This window comes from Phasianus colchicus, chromosome 9 (genome assembly GCF_987193195.1).
Source record: "Phasianus colchicus chromosome 9, bPhaCol1.hap1.1, whole genome shotgun sequence".
In the NCBI taxonomy this organism is placed as follows: Eukaryota; Metazoa; Chordata; class Aves; order Galliformes; family Phasianidae; genus Phasianus; species Phasianus colchicus.
The window spans coordinates 13,632,805-13,653,929 of record NC_143444.1 but is presented as its reverse complement, the minus strand read 5'-3'; the positions used below and the strand labels follow the sequence as shown (position 1 = coordinate 13,653,929).

The 21,125-nt window shown below is 36.1% G+C and overlaps 1 long non-coding RNA gene across 2 annotated transcripts in view; it reads right to left on the bottom strand.

Annotated features, from left to right (window-relative positions):
- Positions 1-858: 858 nt before the first annotated feature.
- The window catches only part of LOC149916824 (uncharacterized), a 510,270-nt gene continuing 490,003 nt past the window's right edge, over positions 859-21,125 (bottom strand). For both annotated transcript variants that reach the window (XR_016469166.1, XR_016469165.1), the window contains one exon: positions 859-1,063. This is a non-coding gene — a long non-coding RNA (uncharacterized LOC149916824). The remainder of the gene's footprint in view (positions 1,064-21,125) is intronic.

Below are 21,125 nucleotides of genomic sequence, written 5' to 3'. Positions count from 1 at the left end.
GGAAGCAAGGCCAGTAAAACCTAGGTTGAGACCAAAAACCTCTCAGAGCAGGCCATGCAGTGCAATTACACAGTCTTTCAGCCATAGCACACTTAATTGAGGCTCATGCACATTGAACTAACCTAGCCTAAAACTGTACAGCATTCATACACCATTAAGCGTTTTCATTTCTCTATATATCTTCCAAAAGCTTTTGATACAACTGGATTTCAATCAGTTCAGAGTTAGAATTGCTATTTGCAAAGCTATTAGAGAATGTTCTTCTCTACCACCGCCATATCTGAAACGATCATCTATCAAATAAAACAAGATGGAAAAAACAATTTGTTGTATTAAAATATGAGTGTTACAAAACTCTAGTTTCCACAAAGAGAAAAAAACCTCCTGAAGGCTGCAGATCTGAAGGTTGTTTTCAAGCATCTCTGCTTTTCCAATGTGATAATGCCCTTCTATAAGCACCCCAGTAAGAGTTTACAACCTTCTCCCAGGGACTGTAAATCCACTGCTTTTCTTCTCTTCTAAATTTTGAACAGATACCATTGTTTCCTCAAATTGCACACAAGGGGATTGAAGGAATCAAGATTATTCTCAAGTACATCAAATTCAGTTTCAAGGGCTTTTATGAGACACAAAACTGTATCAAGGGATGCTTAATAGGCACAACAAATTCAATCCTGAAAGGTGAGAGAGCACTCTACCAGCAGATAAGCAATGTTAACCACAACTACAATGGAAAATAATTGAAACAAACGTGTGCTGTCCAAGGAGACACTGCTTAACAACCACTCATCAATATTAATACAACATATAATAGTTATTTTTATTTATATCTTTAGGTAAAACACTGACCTGACTATCTTCCAGCAGTTGCAGAGCATAGATGCTGTCTGCCAGGACATGTTGTTTGCTTGCAGACCCCTCCACACAGACACCAGAAATGCAAAAAACTTTTCATTCAGCAGAGCGGATGGTGTGAATCCGGGGGTAGAAGAACACAGTAAATCAAGAGGTGGGAAATTCTTGGAGCAGCTCTACACCAGCACATTAAACCTTGTAACAGGACCTATTAGAAAAAAATTTTTGAAAAGAACGCAGCTAGTCACCAATGAACATCTTGACTTTCAATTACAACCTGAAGAGTAAGCTAGAGCATTACATTTATGACTGCTTAATCTGGTCAGACGCATAAAGTGTAACTGGATTTTAGAGTTAAATGTAACATAAAAACTAGAACTCAGCTAGAAATACTGAACTCTGAGGCCTTTAATGTAGCATGGTCCTAGTTTTACACACAAACACGTGCAATAGAAATAAATTTTCTTCTTCAATAAAAAAATAATTTCCTCTTTGCCTAGAGGAATGCAGAAGAGAATAGGCTTTACTTTATTATTGCATACTAGGGAGACTTATCAGGCAGCAGGAGTATTGTGCTGCATCTACTTAGGCAACCTGTGTCCATAGCCGCATTATATGGATTCAGTGTAATCAGTGAACACAGACAAAAGTAAAATTTGGTACCAGCCTAATCAAAAGTGATATAAACTACTCATTATCTGGATTTAATAATAATAACAAAATGGAATAAAACAAAATAAAAACATAGAGTGGAATCACAGTGTCAGTACATAGGAAATATCAAATAATTTTCACTTCAATAAGACTGGGAAAGGGCCGGTAATCTTTCATCCAATTCCTTACACTGATGTTACTTCTGCATATTCTGTTAAATACTGCAGATTTTTCACCACTCCAATCTGAATTCAGTTTTCCATTTTCCACAGTGTTTCATGTAAGAAATTATCAGTAATTTGAACATTGATAGCATCAGTTCCATACTTTTGCTAGAAATAACGTCAGACAAACAAGACAATCACAGGTGGCTTATTCATGGTCTTGGCACACTGAGAGATCTCAATAGTCAGCGATGCATACATATACATCCAGATAGACAATCTGTCAAGAAGAACTGTCACAAAAGTGAAGAGCTTGATTGAACCTTAAGTACCTGATTTTTAACTACTACTGTTAAAATTAATTATATTTCCATAATTTCACTCAATAAAATAATTCTTTTTTTTTTTTTTTTCATGTAATTTAATTTTTTCATGTGTAATATTCTAATAATACATTTCAGGTTGCTTTCCCCCCCCAGGCAATTCTATCACTATATATATACACACACACACATATATATATACGTATATTTTTTTTAAGTTCTTGGGACCACTCCACATCTATATGGAATTCACTCAGTTTGCTAACTTTGCTTCTTCATAGACACCTCATCAGCTGCTCTCTACACAGTTCTTTAGTCACATTATATTTCTCATGTGTCCCTATTTTACTCCATCTACATAATTCTCCAGGTAGCAGCATATCAAAAACACTTCACTGAAGTTCAGAGAAGTGTTTCTCTCAAGCTTCTGTTGCTTGAGTACACTCCATTCCCATAAAAATCTTTACTACTCAGAAGGTACTTCTCAAAACAAAGAGAAGACAGTGGAGATATGCTGTAAAGCAAATAGAGCTTTGATCTTGCTTCTGATGGAAACTGAAATATTAAAGATAAAGATGTTTTCTAATTTTGCATACACATGATTTTATATTCTTCATTTCTTGCAATTAAAGTTCAGACTGGGAAGAAATGATTCTTAACTAGCTTAGCACTAATTAACAGTTACACACACAAGTATGCATGCAATAACAATGAAGAATCAAGGGAAACAGGTTTTTTGTTTTAACTACGTATCCTCATGGAGCAAGTTCAGCAGTATCATCATAACATCTGCCTCATTCTCGTGCGTCTTCCTACAGATTTTGCAGCTTCATTTCTGTCTGGCTTTCTGCCACTTGTGTCTTTCTTACATTTCTGCTGGCCTGTTTGGAACTATAAAGAGTATAACTGTGGGAAACCTAAGTTCAATTCAGCAAAACCTCCATAAATAACATCTTATATTTCTGAGTGAAGAATTGAACAAAAATTCTTGAAACAGTTTTTTCTTCCTCCTGTGGGAGCATCTGTAAAGCGACTAAACATATTCCCCTGTGTTTTAACTACCCTAGTACAACTGACAACCTCATACAATACGCACATTCAAAAGCATTTCCTGTCACTATTGTAGAATGGACTATTGGTTATCTTAATACAGGCTATTTTCAATTGTTCCAAATCAATACTGATGGACAGCGTGGGTAAAAAAAATTCTGCATTGTATTTAGAGATACCATACTGTAAAATGAAGTTTGATTACTCTGCCTTTCAAAGGAAGGACAAAGCACTTAGAAGAAGGAGACTTTTCAAAGTTTGCTAATTAATCTTGGTGTTCAAGTTCCAAAAAGCTGGCTTTCACTTGAGTGGTCAAATTGCATTATACAGTTTTATGTCCTTTCAAGCGTATGTATCAATTTGTTTACCAAAATCACCCAGAGCTAATGATTATACAAGTGTGGGTACTTCTCTCTTTCTTGAACAAATCTACCTGCAGGACCACTGCTTTTAATATTGGCATTTAGGTTTAGATAATAAATTCTGCATGTTGTAGTTCAAAATTTTGGCAGACTATTTTTAGTTTGGTGAACTCTTAAAACTGAGGAAACAGATTTCATCTTCCTGTGCTCTCTTGTTCAGAAACTCCTCTCTTTTTGCATGCACTTTTCTTTTTCTTTAAGTCCCTTCGGTTCTTTACTCCCTTATTATTCAGTTGCTCATTCTATTTTTTTCTTCTTCTGTCTCTTTAACCCCTTATCCACTTATTATGCAGTTGCTTATTTCAAAGCATTTTGCAGTCTCTGTTAGTCTGCTCACATTCTCCCTGTTCAGCAGTCACAGAAAACCTTTTCTCCTTATGGTTCAAATTTATCAAAATACCCGCTTAGTTTTCAAGAGCTTGCCTTCTCCCAGTTCACATTCCATCAGTGAACAGTAAATTTTGGATTTCTACCCCAGAGTGTGACTTGTGCAATATTTATAGCAGAGGAGATGAGATGCTGAAGTCAAAACTTCTGGCTTCTCTTTATAAGCCCAAGTGCCAGTCTACATAACATAACACAACACCATAACAGCTATACGGTTGCAAATTGAAATAGACTATTCTCTCATCCTCGCCTGTCTGGGAATGGAAATAGGATGGACTCTGGTTAGCATGAAGTAAAAGAGTTTGATTTCTTTTAATTCATCACCAGATACCACTTCCAAAACTGAAGTATTCTCTTCAGAAGATATCACAAAAAAACACTAGGTAAGATGTAGCCACTCCAAGAGTGTACTGCATACCCTTGTGGATAGCGTGCCTAGTTCACAAGCAAAAGCATGCCCTGAGCTTCTCAGGTCACCTGTTTACCAGATAAACACATCCCTTCCAGCAGAGGGACAGGAGAAGTTCTCTGTGCAGAACTAGAGCTATTAGTGCAACCATAAAAGTGATACTATGCATTATAAAGACACACAGCAATGTCATTTCCATTAGAATCTGTTACTGTGGGATTTCCAATTACTGTTGGATTACCACTTGGGCAAAGTAACATCTATGGATGTTACATGCACACAGGTCTCTTCAAAAATAATGTCTCCTATTTATATCCATGGAAACTACAACAAAGAACACAATAATTGTTTGGATAGAGCAAATTCTCAGCTACAAAACACAACTTTTCAACACAATCACCATCATTAACCATGCATTTTTGCCAGTTATGAACAGGAGCCTGCATGCCATGCTTGTAAAAATCTGCACCAGCGGAGGTGACCCTTGTTGTTGTTGTCACCACACACTACCACCTCACTGTGTTCAAATCCACTGTTTGGCCTCCATAAAATTTCAGAAAGTGCCCACGAACGCCAATGGGTTTCATTTTTTTTCTGCATGGAGGAATTTAATGACACACCCTTGCTCCGTACGCACTTTTATATCAAATACCATTTGTCAGATCGCCCCTCTGCTGCCATCTGTCACACAGCAACAAAATGTAATGGGAATATCATCAATAAGGTCCAACCTCTACTATAACGCCATAACACCAACATCTTCTTCTAATGTGGGCAGCCATAATAAAATAGGAAGCATTACTTCTGGAGAAGCCCTTCTATATTGGATTACGTGACACAGCTGAGTAATGTACAAAGAAACTAAGCTAGTTTCATGGTAAGTAGGACTATTTAAAAATGGGTACAGTATCACCCTGACAGAATATGTGTCAACATTCTTACTGGAAAAATAAAACCTAATATTATTTGCATCATGCAGACTCCCGGATATTAATTTATTTCACATTGGTAATGCATCTGAGATTCAGCATGAATGCAATGCTTTGAGGTCTTAAGTGAATCTTTTCATATGTGGTCCACATCCCATCTAAGCCCATTGACCAGTAGACAATTCAAAGAAAAGTGAATCATACAATTTTCTGAGCAAGTTCAATCATGATGTCATTTCATAAGCCTATACATTTTTAAGAAAAGAGAGACGTAATTTTCTCTGTGTATATGCAGTCATTATTTTTAAAATAGGAATAAGATAGTCTTAGATATTATGTGTCAGAAGCCAGTCAGCTAAAGACATGGTGATTAAGATTATTCAGTGCAAAGAACACACATTACATGGTATGCCTCTACACCTCACATTCTTGAAAGGAATCATTAACACAGGTGGTCTTTGAGCTGAAATACTTAGGTATCAGATGAAGGGGATACACGCAGCCAGATATTCTGAAAGCATAAGCCAGCTCACCATTCTTTCCTGGCTATTATTAGATTTGCAGCACTTTCTGTAGTAGCAGCCTGCTGCTTCACAGCCAGCTGGTTATCAGTTTCAAAGCTCTCGCAAATTCTTTCTGGAGTTTCTTTGGACCTCCCTCCGGAAAGATTCTGTTTTCTTTGGAGTTAAAGGACATCAAAAGATTAGATTGCATCAGATTTTTTAAGAGCTAACGTTATTCATCTCTGAGAAAAAAGCAGAATATCAAGCTACATCTGACCATTCCAGCCTTCAGAAAAAGCTTTTAGAAAGTACTGCTAAAGAAATATTACCCAAGCGTGATCATAACTCTTTTCTATATTTATCTTTAAATGTGTTTTGAAGGCATAGAGAAATCTGGAATTAGGATATCAAGTCCCCAAATTGGAAATCAAACTGAGAGGAATTACATTTTAGAGTAGTAGTGACTCTGCATTGTATGCTTTTAATTAAGTCAGAGAACAGTAAATTCTTTTTAGGTGAACTAACTAGTTTCACTCTAGTCAAATGTCTAATACACTAAATATACTATACTATATACATAAATATACTATTTATGAATGGGCTTCATAAAGAAAGAACAGGATGAAAAGCTTTCAAGTACAGAACTGAATACTATGTAAATCTGTGGCTGCACGCATTGTATTTTAGCACAAGTAAATTGTAGTAGTGTAGACTAGTAGTTAGAGCACACGTATGGGATCTGAGAGAGTTCAATGCTTTACCATTGTCTGCTTGAGAATGGCATGTCATATGGAATATTTTCCATGTTTTCTATTCAAACTACAAGATGTTAAGAGGAGGAACTCTTGATCACTATCAGTACATCCACAATGCATGCACTTCAAAGTGGAGAAACACAGGTGCATCTTAGATAACAGAAGGCAGCTGTGTAAGTGCAGAGCTTTATCCAGGCTGTGTTCTCAAATTCACCATGGCTATAAAATTCAAACAGCTGAACAAGCCTGTAATAATACTTTTGAAGTATTCTTGCATAGTACTGCATAGCATCACATAAATATACCCACTACATTGACAGCCACATCTGACTTTAGCCTAAGCCTCCATATATTACTGTTTCGTAAATGATAATTCTCAGTTTCTTAAAATCAGGATGTACATTTTTATTCTAAAATATAGATGGAAAATAATGTTGCAAAAAAGATCTTGAGATAGGCTCGCATACATTTCCTAGCAGGGTCCCTAGGTTCATGGTATACATAGACTTCAAAGTCACAATGGAGCAAAAAATCAGGTGAGAAAGAAAGAAAGAGAGGGGAAAAAAAGGAAATCACATGGATGACGAGGAAAGAGCAGTGACGACATCTCCAGACAAATCCCTTTCTCTCCAGTGCAGTGAATGGTCACAGTGAACATTGCAATGACTTCCACTAGCACATTGTGCTTTGCATCAGGACAGTCTCAAATTACTTGTTGGCAGTTTCCATTTATTATGCTTTTAGTAGGATTGGAGTATCCTTAATGTGCACGTAGGCACAAGAATTGCATACTTACTAGTTACTAAATTCTGAAGTATAGATAATACTTCAGGTACTGAAATGACTTATTTTCTTCATTCTGTACTACATTTTGGCTATCCTCCAGGGCCAAGGCTGTAAGAATCCCAGCAGGGCAGCCATAGCATGAAACAAAAGAGAGGACACTGCCAGAGTGTCTCTGGAATAAAAACTCTGCTACAGTAGCTTATTTCAAAGGCTGAAGTACTAGGAGCAGAAGGCATGCTATAGAATGGGAAATGAGAGGGTCCTCGGCGTGATAAAGAATGGGACCTGTGAAACACTGCAACAAGAGGTTAGCTAGAGAAGCAGAGAAGAGTTTGGAATAGATATTGACACTAGCTACACACCCTGAGTCTTTTTTTACACAAGCATTAAATGAAACACTAGAAACTCCTGTCTCTTTAAAAATCAAAGAAGAGCAAAATTCTACTTCTGTCACTAAAAAGTAATAAGATTTCTATTTTTCAGTTAGACTTGACTGTTCTTTATGTTCACCAACCTATCGAGTACTATACTATTTTACTCATACATATTTAGGAGGTGATATTTTATACGTTTATTTGCACAAAGTATAACCAAGGGCAAGATTCCTCTAGTTCCGCTGGCTTGTATCTGATTTAAGGAGAAAGTAAAACTTTTTCATTTCATTTACTCAGAGAATACGTGCATCTGCCCTTAAATTTGCATAGATAATTTCATAAATGATTGGTGCTGTCTTCACATCTGAAATAATAACAAGAAAAACTGCTAAGTATCTCTGCTGTTTTGAATTATGAGAAAACAATACCTTAAATTCCATTATTGGCTATGCACCATGAATACCTAATGCAGCATTCTCACCTTAAATTTTCAAATCTGTAAAGGGACATTGTTACATTTCCATAGGTATAAAAATGTCACTAGTTGTTCATACTCTGTGAGATCCTCTTGGCGCATAGATTTATGTGGGTTTCCCCTGTTAATGCTAAGTGGTACATAAATGTTCCATGTATTAATGAGAAAATAAAACTCCACAAACCCTTTGTATTTGAAAATCTTAAGTACATGTAGGTTTCAGAACGTGATCATGTGCTCATTTTTAATCAACCAACATTTTACCTCCTCAAGCTTCTCTGTTTCTAATTATAAAATATGCATTTAAATCTACACACACAGAAACATCCTCTGCCATCCCAAATGGTCATTTCTTTGTATTGCCATTCCTTGATAACAGTCCTTATCAAAAAGCAGTTTTTGATTCAGAACAGTTTTCTTTGTTACAGAAGGTAGGCTGACTTACAGATAACTCATCTGATACATACTCCAAAGTATAAACCGAGCAATACATATCCATCCTGATTCTTCTGAATTCCATGACTTCAGTGGGTGAGTAAGGTCACAATCTGGCCTTCACACTTGCATTTCATTAATAATTCTTCAAATAAATCCTATGTACTTAAAACTGAACTAATAGAAAACACTAGTGAAGGATGACATCCCTTAAATCTCTCTTTAGCACAGTGATTCTGTCTCATGTTGTCAGTTAAACATTCCCCAGTTCCTGTGCTGCTGCTGAACAGAAAAATACATAATAATACCTGAAGAGGAGTTTAAATTTTTATAATCTGTCTGACATGATATGCAAACACAGTCAAGGTAGACAAGTATTCCCTAAGTGATTTTCCCTAGCAATAAATACTGAATGGGATAAAGCTGTGCTCCAATTAAATATATGATAAAATGTGATTATTAATAATCATACTTCGGCTCTGACACTAGCTCTTTTTTACTGATGTCTCTGTTCATCTCTTACTTGGGAAACAAAGCCATGTCAGTCTTGTGTTGATGTTGTTTAAAAACTAGCTGATGTCTGCTCAGAACCATCATGAACATTCCGTCCTTAGCATCGAAATATACATTGCACAAAGTTATCTAAACATTTAACAGAAAAGTCACCAATGTGGATTCGTGTATCATCCTTCTTTGTACCACCTCATAAATGGGCTTATTCCATAAAAGTGTGATCTGCTCCTAATGTAGTTTTTCCAGAGAAGTTAAAGAGTATTTTTAGCACTCTTTCTGGTGACAAAACTTATCAGTGGTATCATGCTTCAGCTAAGCATGCTAACAATGCCACACATGAATCCTTTAATGAAAAAAAAGGAAAACACATAAAGCTCTAGCTGTTACTTGTAATAAAGCAAAGAAAAATCTATCAGTGTTCCCTATCCTCTGACATGGTAATATCCTAACATCTCCACAGCAGCTGTCAAGAACTTTACAAAGCAGCAATCAGTTTGGAAGTGTTTTAAGCAATGACAGGAGACAGATTGACAGGATACAAGGCAGGCATAAACACTGCTACTTGCCCTTGAGCGTACGGTCGAAGCAAAGCTGCTCTCATGCTTGCAAAGATATAACTAATAATTAAATAACTACACCTCCTCCTGCCTCCTCAGGATCACAAGAGCTTGATATCTGAAACAGAAATGCAGAACTGCCATCTGTGGACAAATCTGCTGCTCTGTTTCCAACGGTGGGCAACAGCAGATTCCTACACAGAACTCAAATAAGAAGTGGGATTAGAGTGTACTTAAAGCACAGACAGATGGTAATTGCAGTTAGCATGACCATTTTAATGTACACTAAAGAGATGTATGCCATCTTGTACCATAACAATTCAGAGAGTCTCATGCAGAACACTTTCTCATTCTTCAAATATTGCAACAGGAACGATATTCGGTGTACGTGTAAAGGATTCTCTTGGGAAGGAAAAGCAACAGCAAGTATAAAGAGACATTTGACAGCCCATATCTGGCCCAGCATGGTATTCTAGCCATATTCCTATAAATCAGATAATGCAAAAACATATTTCAAATTTGTCATGGACAAATTGAAAATTCTATTTTAAATCATTTAACCATTAAGCGCTTATCAAATCCACTTTCATCACAGAGAGGCACAAGCTGCATTCTACGGTAGCAAAGGAAAGAAACTTAGGTTTGCTCAAACTTCAGCATTTGAAAAGCTGAAAATGGAGCAATAAGTGGTACATGCAAGAATGCTCAAGAAACAGCTCATACCATCTGATTTAATTGGGTTATAGAATTAAGTCGTGCCAAGAAAGAATTTCAAGCTTTGCAGTCATTTTAACAGCTACGGATAGATAGTTTAAAGGCCATCAAAGTGGAAGCTCATGATAAAATGAGTCATAGAAGTGAAGCTGCCAAAAAATGTGAAGGGCATACATAATAAGCATCTACTAAAGGCTGCCTGGCTATTTGGTATGTACTGTATGATCGATTGCTGAATGCACCACTCTAAAAATGCAGAACAGAAAGAATAAATAGACAGGTAGAATCCTCTCAAAAGCTTTTGTTCCACTGAAGCTAATTGTTACAAAAATGACACTATGCTCTGCTTTGTTCTCTCCATTATAGCAGTAGGATTGTCTGATATTTTATCCTGTTTAATTGATTTTTTTTCTTATATATCTTAGCATAATGTTTTAATTTGGTGAGCTCGAAAGGGAAAGTGAGGCTAATGGCCTACCAAAATATAATTGAGACACTAATAAATATTTTAGATGGGGTTGGTTAAGGAAATAGCAAGGTAAAATATATGGCCTATTTTTAGCCCCCTACGATTTAAAATGTAACTGCTTTCCTCACTGCCTTAAAACATGGCATAACCTTGATTCACTATGAGAGAAAGACACAGTTTTGGAATTGTTCTATACAGCCTTGTGGTATGTTGGAGGTGGTGTTGGGAGTCTGAGTAAATCATGAAGGGTCAAGTTTCTTTGCTCACCCTTTTTAAAAGAAAATATGGGTCAAGTGTATTTGCTCATGATCAAGGGGGAACTTCTGAACTCAGAGACGTTTCTTCAGCTAAGTCCATATTTGACTCAGCTGACAGGAAAGAGGAGATTGGCTACATCCAGCCACATCTGCTGGCCTTTGTGATCCTCTCATTACTTACCAGTGGTAAGCACACATGCATGCTATATATGGATGAGAATTATACATCAGATAAAATTTTAACATGATCAAGTTTTATAAAAATTTTCCAGTGTAAGGACACTGCAAGAGACCTGGTTCTGGCAGAAAATGCTGGAAACTTGAGCCATCTTGGATAGAAAATGCAGTCGTGTGCTACGTCCATTTCTCTCTTTTTTTTTTTTTTTCCAGAGACATTTCAGTGTTCAAAGAGAAATTTCTTTTTCCTTTGACCTAAACTTAAACATACCAAAAGTAGGTCTCACTGTCCCAAAGAGTAAAACTGCAAAATTCTGTCTTTAAGCAACATGCCCTTATGTGTTTTTCAGAGAATAAGGTTTTAAGTGTTTCACAATTAAATCAGTACTGGTAATATTAAACTGCAGAAAAGTATCTATTGAGGATGTATTTTTTTAGCACACGAGGATAAGCTAATGTCACTACCAAAAAGAATGAGAAGGGAAAGCCACGTACTATAAAATCATCTAGAGCTGTGCTTGGGGCTCAGGAAGAAACAGATGTTAGTCACCATCTCCTAGCACATTAGGGGAAAGTGCAGCCATGAAGTCCCATGAAGTCATGACCTCACCTGGCTGAAGGCAGGGATGACGGACAGCAGCCACTGCTAGACTGGAGGCAACCCCAGGGCTGGCGGGAGGAGTCAGTGCAGAAGGCTGCATTACTGACTACCCAGCAGACAGAAGGTGTATATGGTGGGACGAGCCTTCTGAGAAGGGTGCATCCAAAATGCACCATGTTCAGAGATGGTAATAGAGCACTGTCCCTGGACCACTGTATGGCTCACATGCTGCCATTTGTAATATTTTACTGCATGCTCTATTTGTGTAGCAATGGGTCTCAGACAGGGTGATCTGATCCATGTAGCCCTGCATTATGGAGAATAACCTCAAAACACTTGAGTTTTGGAGGTATCACATGCAGATGATCAGAAAAAATGTCTGTATCATTCATAAACAAAGAATACAACCTCGTTATGTACTATGGATTTCAAATCACTGCGGTTTGTATAATTGCATTTGAACCGTTCATGTAAACAAAGAGGGAAGGAAGAAAGATATCTGAAGAAATCAAACAAATGGATCAACCAACAGGCCACAGCAACTATTTCCCTTGATAGCTGATGAGCTCAATGCAATTTAGATCACATACAGTAAGTAAAACTTTGGCTTGTGGTATTAATGGTCTCATAATAGCTTCCTGTGGGATATATATTACTTCCACTCTTGTTAAAAGTTCCTTTGATAACTTATTCATCACTTCGCCTTTTAGGAGTTACAATGCATTTCTTAACACATTTAGTATGCAAGCCCTTTCGGAAAAAGGTTTTTGACCTTAGGTAATTTGAACTCTCATGATTTACTGTACCAAAACTAGAGAGGGTAATTTCAAATGCACTGTTCAAAAAGATCTAGAAGATGATGGAAGAAATAATACAGAGAATATAATCTCAAAATAATTTCACCATCACTGACAGAATATTCTATTTTAACTACAAATAGAGTGTAGAGAGTACAGATAAAGAATGCTAACAATAGGAAGATATTGAAGTGATAAAATAAAGAAGAATACAAACTATAACACTACATCACTCAGCATTTTACAGTCTGCTACTTAAATATTTACTTTATATAACATTTACTATATACTTAGAATTTTGATATACAATTTTCTTCAGGAAACATACAGCTTAAAAAAAATGTTGTTCATTCTTTCAGCATGACTCAGAAAAAGTGAGAGCCAGTGGAAAAGAAGTCAGATTGATTACAGAAATAAGAAGCAAGCTTAAATTAACACATTAAATTAACATATATTGCTCTTCAATATATAAATCTATAAAATGATTATAATTTTGTCTGCTAAGTCACCTTGAAAAGGCCTCCAAGGGCATGCACAAATAAAACAAAAGCTATTAAAAAAAAACAACAAGAAGACAGAGAGGCAGGGACATCAAGACAACCTAAATTCCAAAACACAGAGTTTCACAGATAAGATTTTATGTTTTGTATTTCACAAAATCAAGGACTGAACAAATCAGATACTTGATGGATATGTAGGTAAAATCTAACTTAAAAGAAAACATAAGGAACATCCAGTTTGGGGCTTGCTCTTGGAGGAATACTCAGAGTGAATTTGAAGAGAGACATTTGCTTCACAGCAACTAGTTAGGCATTCCTTAAATATCAGGAAAGACTTATTCTCCAGAAGAGTGGTCAGACACTGGAATGGGCTGCCCAGGAAGGTGGTTGAGTCACCATCCCTGGAGGTTTTCAAAAAATGTTTAGATGTTGTACTAAGGAACATGGTTTACTAGGCAAGGTGGACTAAGTGGTAGATGGACAGGTGGACTAGAAGATTTTAGAGGTCTTTTCCAAGCTTAATGATTCTATGATTCTATAACATCCTTCCTACATGAAATATGAAATAACCTATGTCCCTCCTGGACGAGCTGTCTCTTATGGAAGAAAATGTTTAATTACAACTGAGAAGCTATTATAACATAAACATGAAGCATTCCATAGTTTATCCATTAGTAATTTTAGAATTTCAAAAGCAACATTCAAATATATCAAATCTCTTGAAGAAGACTAACAAAACCTTACCTCAAAATAAAAGGATATGAAATGTCTACTATATTACTACCATTTCTTTCTGTTTGCTTAGAGCACACTTTCAGTCTTATTCACACTGCATGCAACTAGGCATGGAGAGGGCAACACATGGCTGTATACCAAGGTTTGATGAAAAAACTCAGTGTAGCTCATCAAGAGCACCAGCAACACCTCTATCCTTAACATCTATCCCCCCCAGTGCTCTTTATGCACACTAAATTGGGACAAAAACCTCTACATGAATAACACTTCTGAGAAGACATGTATATAGAGCAGGCCTCTTGGATATTCTGAATGAAATAAAATATAAATGTGTAAGATCAAACTCAAACTCCTATTATTATCAGCAATCATTTCACAAAATCTGTGACACACGATGCTTGAACCTGCAGTCACATTAGTGACCTGGCCCATGGGTAGGTAGGAGAAATACCACTGCTGCCTCTGGTGCAGAGTTCCTCTACGTGCACATTTACTCCCGATTCAAAGAAATTCTGGAGGTTCCTATGCTTAAAAATAGACTCTTGTGAACAAGAAGGACCTGCTGTAAAGAAACATCTTTAATTTTCAAAGTAGACATAGATTAGCTTTTTTTGTTTGTTTGTTTTTTATTGTTGTTGTTTTGTTTTGAACTATACCTTACAACCACATTATACATTTAATTTTAGGTATATTGAGATAAGAATAAAATGCATGTGCCACAGAAATCAATGCAGAGTACATCTGAAAGCTGACCCATAAGTATCTGATGATACTATAATTGCTTTACATAATTTATATTAAGTGAAGTATAAGATATTTGCATCTTGGAGATAACGCTATAAAATGTTGGAGGGCGACAAGCTTTGAAACTCTGCTTGCATGCATAACTCTTCATGGACATTTTCTCCTTCTTACTCAAGGAAAAAATACAGCATCTGACATAGGCTACCCTATAATAAGATTGCAAATATTATCTGATTAAACGTACACGGGATTTAGCATTTATGACTAAATATGCGCTGCTCTAAAAACTGAAGTTTAAGAACTAAGTAGCTCAAAGCATAGAAGAATGGTGAAAAGATGTCCCCACCTGGAATACTTTCTATGCTGTGGAAATATGAGCTTTCAACATCTTTGAATTTCTTATTTCCACTGAAAGGCATTTCTATGCATTTGATTTTGAAGGCAATGGACATCTTTGGGAATCTGAACTTTTCAAATTGTTATACCTACCATGGTGCATTATCTGTGCTTTTTAATAGCTGAGAAAATCAATTATCTACTCTACTCTGCTGATCCATTACCAGCTTTGATATCTTAGCAAACACAATTATATATCAAGGCATTTCTAGCTTTTTTACTTATTTGGACAAATATATCCAAAGACAGTCCATGAAAAATAACAGCTAACTACCAGACCCTATTTAATCTAGTTTTAGGCTGCATGAAATTGCTATTTTGTGCATTGTTTATAGGAATTTTGTTATAGAGCTGAATTGTGCATTTTACAAGGATTTATTATGCTGTTTATAGGAAGGATTAAGTTTATTTTTCCATCTCAGAAATAAAAAAATCTTGTACGTCACACAAACTTTTAAATCTTAGTAATTTTTTTCCCTGCATGTGTATGCAGATACATATGTTCCCAGCTCTGAACTCACAATCCAAAGGACTTTTCAGCACCATTCAGTGCAAATTTCTACAGTGGTATAGAATTTCATATAACCCCACCCACAGAAACTAATCTACAGGCACTGGAAACTCAGATTTCCAGAAAGCATTTATTCATTCTCTCTCTGTATATAATTATAGTGTTTGTATATCTATATGGACGCATACTGAATTGAACATGCAACAGTTTTTCTTCAGAAAAAGAAAAAAAAAAGACTTAATTATTGTGCTTACTGGATTGATGGACAGTGTTCTACATCCAGCTCTTGCTTTGTTAGAATTCCAAAGGAATTTTCCACTGAAAGGCAGATATGAATTGAGGTTCAACTTTCCCTCTTTGTCCTGGTAACAGAATGCATACAGTGGGAAAAGATACAGTCCCTCATACCCAGATTAGAGAGCAGCAGAACTTCTAAGCCAACTTCACACCACAATCTCAGCAGTAGCACTCCTGACACAAGGTGTAAGGTGTTGTTACACAAGCAAATTATCAAAGGCAGATTTTTAACTCAACAGAGATCTTATGTCCTTCTTTACTTTCCAGAGTCCAAGGACTCTCAAGACCCTCAGCTGCATCTATCTCAGAACTCTTCTGCCTCACCTCTTTCAGCATCTTTCAAACATGCTTAACTGGAGCAGCATACAGCATTTTAGACGAGGCTTGGCTTTACTTCAGCTGAAAGAAGTACAGCAGATACATCTGTTTTTCACAGCTGCAACTCACAGCTGGCTTCTAGCCAATCCCTAATTAATTAATGCTCTAAGGTCGTTCTGCTCCTCTGGCCTCCTCAGTTGAACAGTTTCTGGCTTATTGCTGAAATTCTTTATTTTTTTGCTTCTTAGATTCACAGCACTGCACTTTGTAAACTACATATAGCTCATTTGTTGCATTACAGGCCTCCAGAATTTTGTTGTCCATAAGTTTTATTAGCACGCTATCACATTTTTTCCAAAATCTGTCTAAATGCACTGCATGCTCATTTGTATAGAGGAGGCTGTATATCTATAATTACAACACCAAGATTACCTCCTGTCATCCCTGTTTTTCTTTTTCTTTGACCAGGGAGAATACTGCTACTGGCCTTGTTCTCTTCTATTTCACAAAGAGACACTAGTTTATAACCCAGAATTAATTAACCTAGATTAATTCTCTTTGACCAAGACAGTGCATGGTATAGGACTTCAATGAAGCACTGGCCAGGTAAGCTGTTTTCAGTGAATCTATTAAGAAAATGGATTCATGCTTCACCAAGAGAGCCAGTGTAGTCAACTCAAAAGTGTCATTATACGTTTCAGGCACACCAGAACCAAAAAGCTATTTTGAAGCAAAAGGTGTGGTTGCTTCACCACAGGAACAGGCTTTCATTCATGTCACTAACGTGGGATTTCAGTTAAGATTGCATTGAGAAAAAGCAGAAATAGATACTGTCACGCTGAAACAGGGAATATAAGGGCTTGTGCTAAAGGACTAACATTAGGATTATGATAAGATGCTCAAAGATATGCTATAGACCAATTCGGACTTTGTAACCTCATGTCGCTCATTGCTGCCTTCCCTAGTTCATAAAGCCTGAGAGAAACCTCAACACCTCTGTAGATAAAGCCTATGATTTTTCCCTATTGAACTTTACAACTACAGTGCATCAAGTATCATTCTCAACATTTAACATAAAAGCAGAAAAAGGAAGAAAAATGATAAGTAAGAAAAGTTTCACATCAATGGTTTGTTGTTCATACAAACTTAGAAGTCCTTGAAAATCTGACTCCTCAACTGTTCCATAATGTTCTTACATAAACAGCACTCAACATTAGCTTTTATTGTTCATAACAGTGTACAGATAAATTCATCAGTTAAATGTGATCGAGAAAGGGCATATTAAAAGAACGGCCAGGAGGCTCACAGCAGGTGACTTGGTCTTTCCAACTTTCAACCTCATTTTCAACTCCTTCATACATAATCTTTTCAGCAAATACCCATTAACTCTATTTAGGGAGAAACCATTTTTTTTTTTTGGATAGCTTATTTTCTGATGTTGAAGTCATCTTTTACGATGTTATGTTCATGGTGTAGCTCCTGATGCAGTCAAGACCTAGGCCACTTCAGTAAGATCACTAAGATAGATATTGTCACAAAAGAAAGAAATCTTTTCCTGATGACACTGCTGTGATTTGACCTTTGTGTGTCTTTTACTTTCTGCACTTGTTTCTGCACAATTCTTCTCTTGTTAAGTCCCTTCCCTCTCTGGGCACTACTTTCTCTCTCCATAGTAAAGCAACTACAAAGAAGCATTAATTTACTAGTTCCCCTGACACTTTGCGCATTAGCAGTTTATAGAGGTGAAGGGGTGAATCAATGGTTAACATTAGCTTATGACTTTAACTATATGATATGCAAAGGAGGCCCATTAGGAAACTACAAACACCTTGTTACCTGTATGTGAAACAGGGCTAACCCAAAAAATTATTTGGATGTTACTGCATTTAAAAAAAAAGAAGAACAAAAAGTGATTACATTTCTTTCCATTGTTCTGAAACCCAAGCTAAATTTTCTCTAAAAAAATGCGGTAGTTAAAATATACCATGGCCATTTAGATTCATTCATGGCATTTGAACACAACTGTCCTATATGCAAACTCAATCAACAGTCTACATGCATCAGTCCTCTTCTCCAAGTTCCTTGGAGCCTTTACGTTTCCAGACAATAGATTGTTTCTGGCAAATCTTTGTTTTGATGTATGTATACTGATTTTAAAAACTTTGCAGAAAACTTTCTACCTTATGCAGATAATATCACTATGTCTGCACCCAAGAAATAAAAGTGGGAATTATATATTAAAGACTATGAGCTGCATATGTACTGTGGTACTAAGAGTCTGGGGTGACATGAAGACAGACTTGGTTACTGTGTCTGTATTTTAAACAGCATTTCAAGTTAATTAGGCCACACGCTACTATTAAATATCTTCAGTAGTTATGCTTAAAAAAATACTCACTGTCCCTGATGGATAACAAATTACTGATGGCATCATAATATAGAAGCATACATTTTCCCACAGCTTCAAAGACTGAAGCAGTCAACATTTCTCTTATCTAAGCAACATCTAACTGCTGATAGAGATGAAAAATGGCACTTCTTTGTTTATTAATTTATCATGTGGACAGCTGTATCCTCTCAACATCAGATTTAAGAATTTCCCTAACTTTAAGTGCAAGTAAAAAGATTGACAGCAAGTTAGGTTTTCATATCTTTATATGTAATATCAGCTAGACTGTTCTACGGAAAACACTATTTTTTCTCCCAATTAACTGTGATATTCATTCATTAGTTCAAGGTAATTTTATGTAACTCTTCTAACACTAGAGATTCAAAATGCATATGAAGACCTTTACTATGAGGTGAACACCCTTTCCCCCCCCTAAAAAGATGCAAGAGACTTTTTTCAACTTTTTAAAATTTTTTTCATACATTTAAAGATACTGGATACTGGAAGAGGACGAATGCATTCCTAATTTACACAAGTGTGCCCAGGAAGACTCCAGTAACACACCCTTCAGGGAAACATCCTCCAGCTGCTGCTCTGTGTGCACTGTTTTGTTGTTTTTTTTTAATATAAATACAATGCTATTGCTACTGTCTTGAAAATGGTGTTATCACAACATAGGATATAACAAAGGAGCAAAAAGAGGGAGGGTACCTACGAGGCCTGGCAGGGTTCATCGCATGCCATTTTCCCACACTTGCTGTAAAACACAATGTAGATCTGAAACCCTATTTCTACAGGAATCAAAAACAACATCCTAAATCCAGTTTGTTCTGAAGAGTGAACTTGGAAATTGGTTTTAACAAAAGGGTCTTTGGCTATTATAGCTAAAGTACTTAGAAGACATTATTTGAAAAAAAAAAAAAAAAAAAAAAGATGATCATGAGCTCTAGAGGTTAATTTTGTTCTGCTTTGATTGATCTCCCATCTTTCCCTCTTGGAAGAACAAGGAACAGCAACTAGCAGTTCCTCAGTCCAATTCAAATCTATTTGATTTTGCCTGTCCACTCTCCTTCTCTTTCCAGGTAACAACATGGTGGCTGCTACTGACTGGACATTTAATATAAATTTCCCTTTAATACCTTTGTAATATTTTCTTTTCCTCCAAAATGCATCACTTTCACAATATATACCTTTCTTAAAAAAAAAATAAAATAAAATAAAGGATAAAAAAGGAAAAATCTTCTGACTGTCATTTAGGAATATACCCAACACCTGGAAAGATTTCAATATAGTACTCAAATCACGTACTGGAAGCGAAAATTGAAAAGAGTTGATCTGATGTCCACTGAAATAAGGACTCTCACTGTCCTCACTGGACATCAGATCAAGATTTACATGAGTGACAATTTTTTAGCAGAACTAAAGCTTAAAATTTATTACCTTCATAGGAAACTGTGTGGCTTCACAAACATTTTATGCCATAAAACTTTGGTGATGCTTCAAAGCTAGTCATAAAAACTTAAGAATGACTGAGAAATCTAACCGTTTTCTAACAGAACATCTCTGTTTCAGCAAACATGAAGAGACACTAAGGAACTAAAACATTACTGGATGCTACAAAGACGTGAAGTATGTAATTACTAATTCTACTAAAAGACATAATAGCTAAGCTATGCTTACAGCATCCACGCAGTCAGAATTCTAGCTTTACATTTAATGTGTATGTTTGGACTTCTGTTTAGAAATTGTAGCACTGATCTAAAATTTGAAAGAAAACTGATGATGTGTTTGCTGATCAAATCCTACATATTTATAGCTGTTTAGATATTTATTTTCTTCTGCAACATTTGGCTACGGAATGAAAATTAATTATATTTCAGAAAAATCTAAATATAAAGCTCTTTTCTCTCCCCTACTTTTTATTTCAAAATACATTTTAGCTCTGCTCTTCCTGAAGGAGCAGCTCAAATGCACAGTTACTTAATTATATACTCAGAATCACACAGAGTGGCCAGGGTTGGAAGGGATCTCAAGGATCATGAGATTCTGTCTCAGATTCTGTCTTGACTGAGAAGAAAACCATAACCATTGCAGAAACTAGAGTGAACCAATTTCTCTAGCTGTACCTGTAACCTGATGCCATCCTAACTATAGAAGATTAATTCTAATTACATATCAAAGATTATACTTCCACTACTTCTATACTACACAGTTGGTTTTACTGAAGTCAACCTCAGACTGTACTCCCAAGAAGAAATCCTTGTCACTCATCTGTAATTTAATGCTGTAAAAAGTTCCCATTTCTCTTTTATGTTTCTGGTAACCAGCCATTTATTAATTCAAAAGAATTTGTAACCCAGTTGCACAAGGACAAAAGTTATTATCCTTCACTTTTCTAAGATAATCAGAACACTGTTTTCCTAGATGCAGTAAGAATTAAGGCATTTTTTTTTCATATAAGAATTAAGGCATTTTTTTCATATAAAAACTCTTTTTTTTTTTTTTTTTTTTTTACTTTAATCCTTTACTTCATTGCCCTAGAAAGCACTACTTCACCACAAATGCTCTAAGCAAGGTACATTTCAACATACTTAATCATCTGTCAAAGCCAAGTGTTACCGTCAAGCAT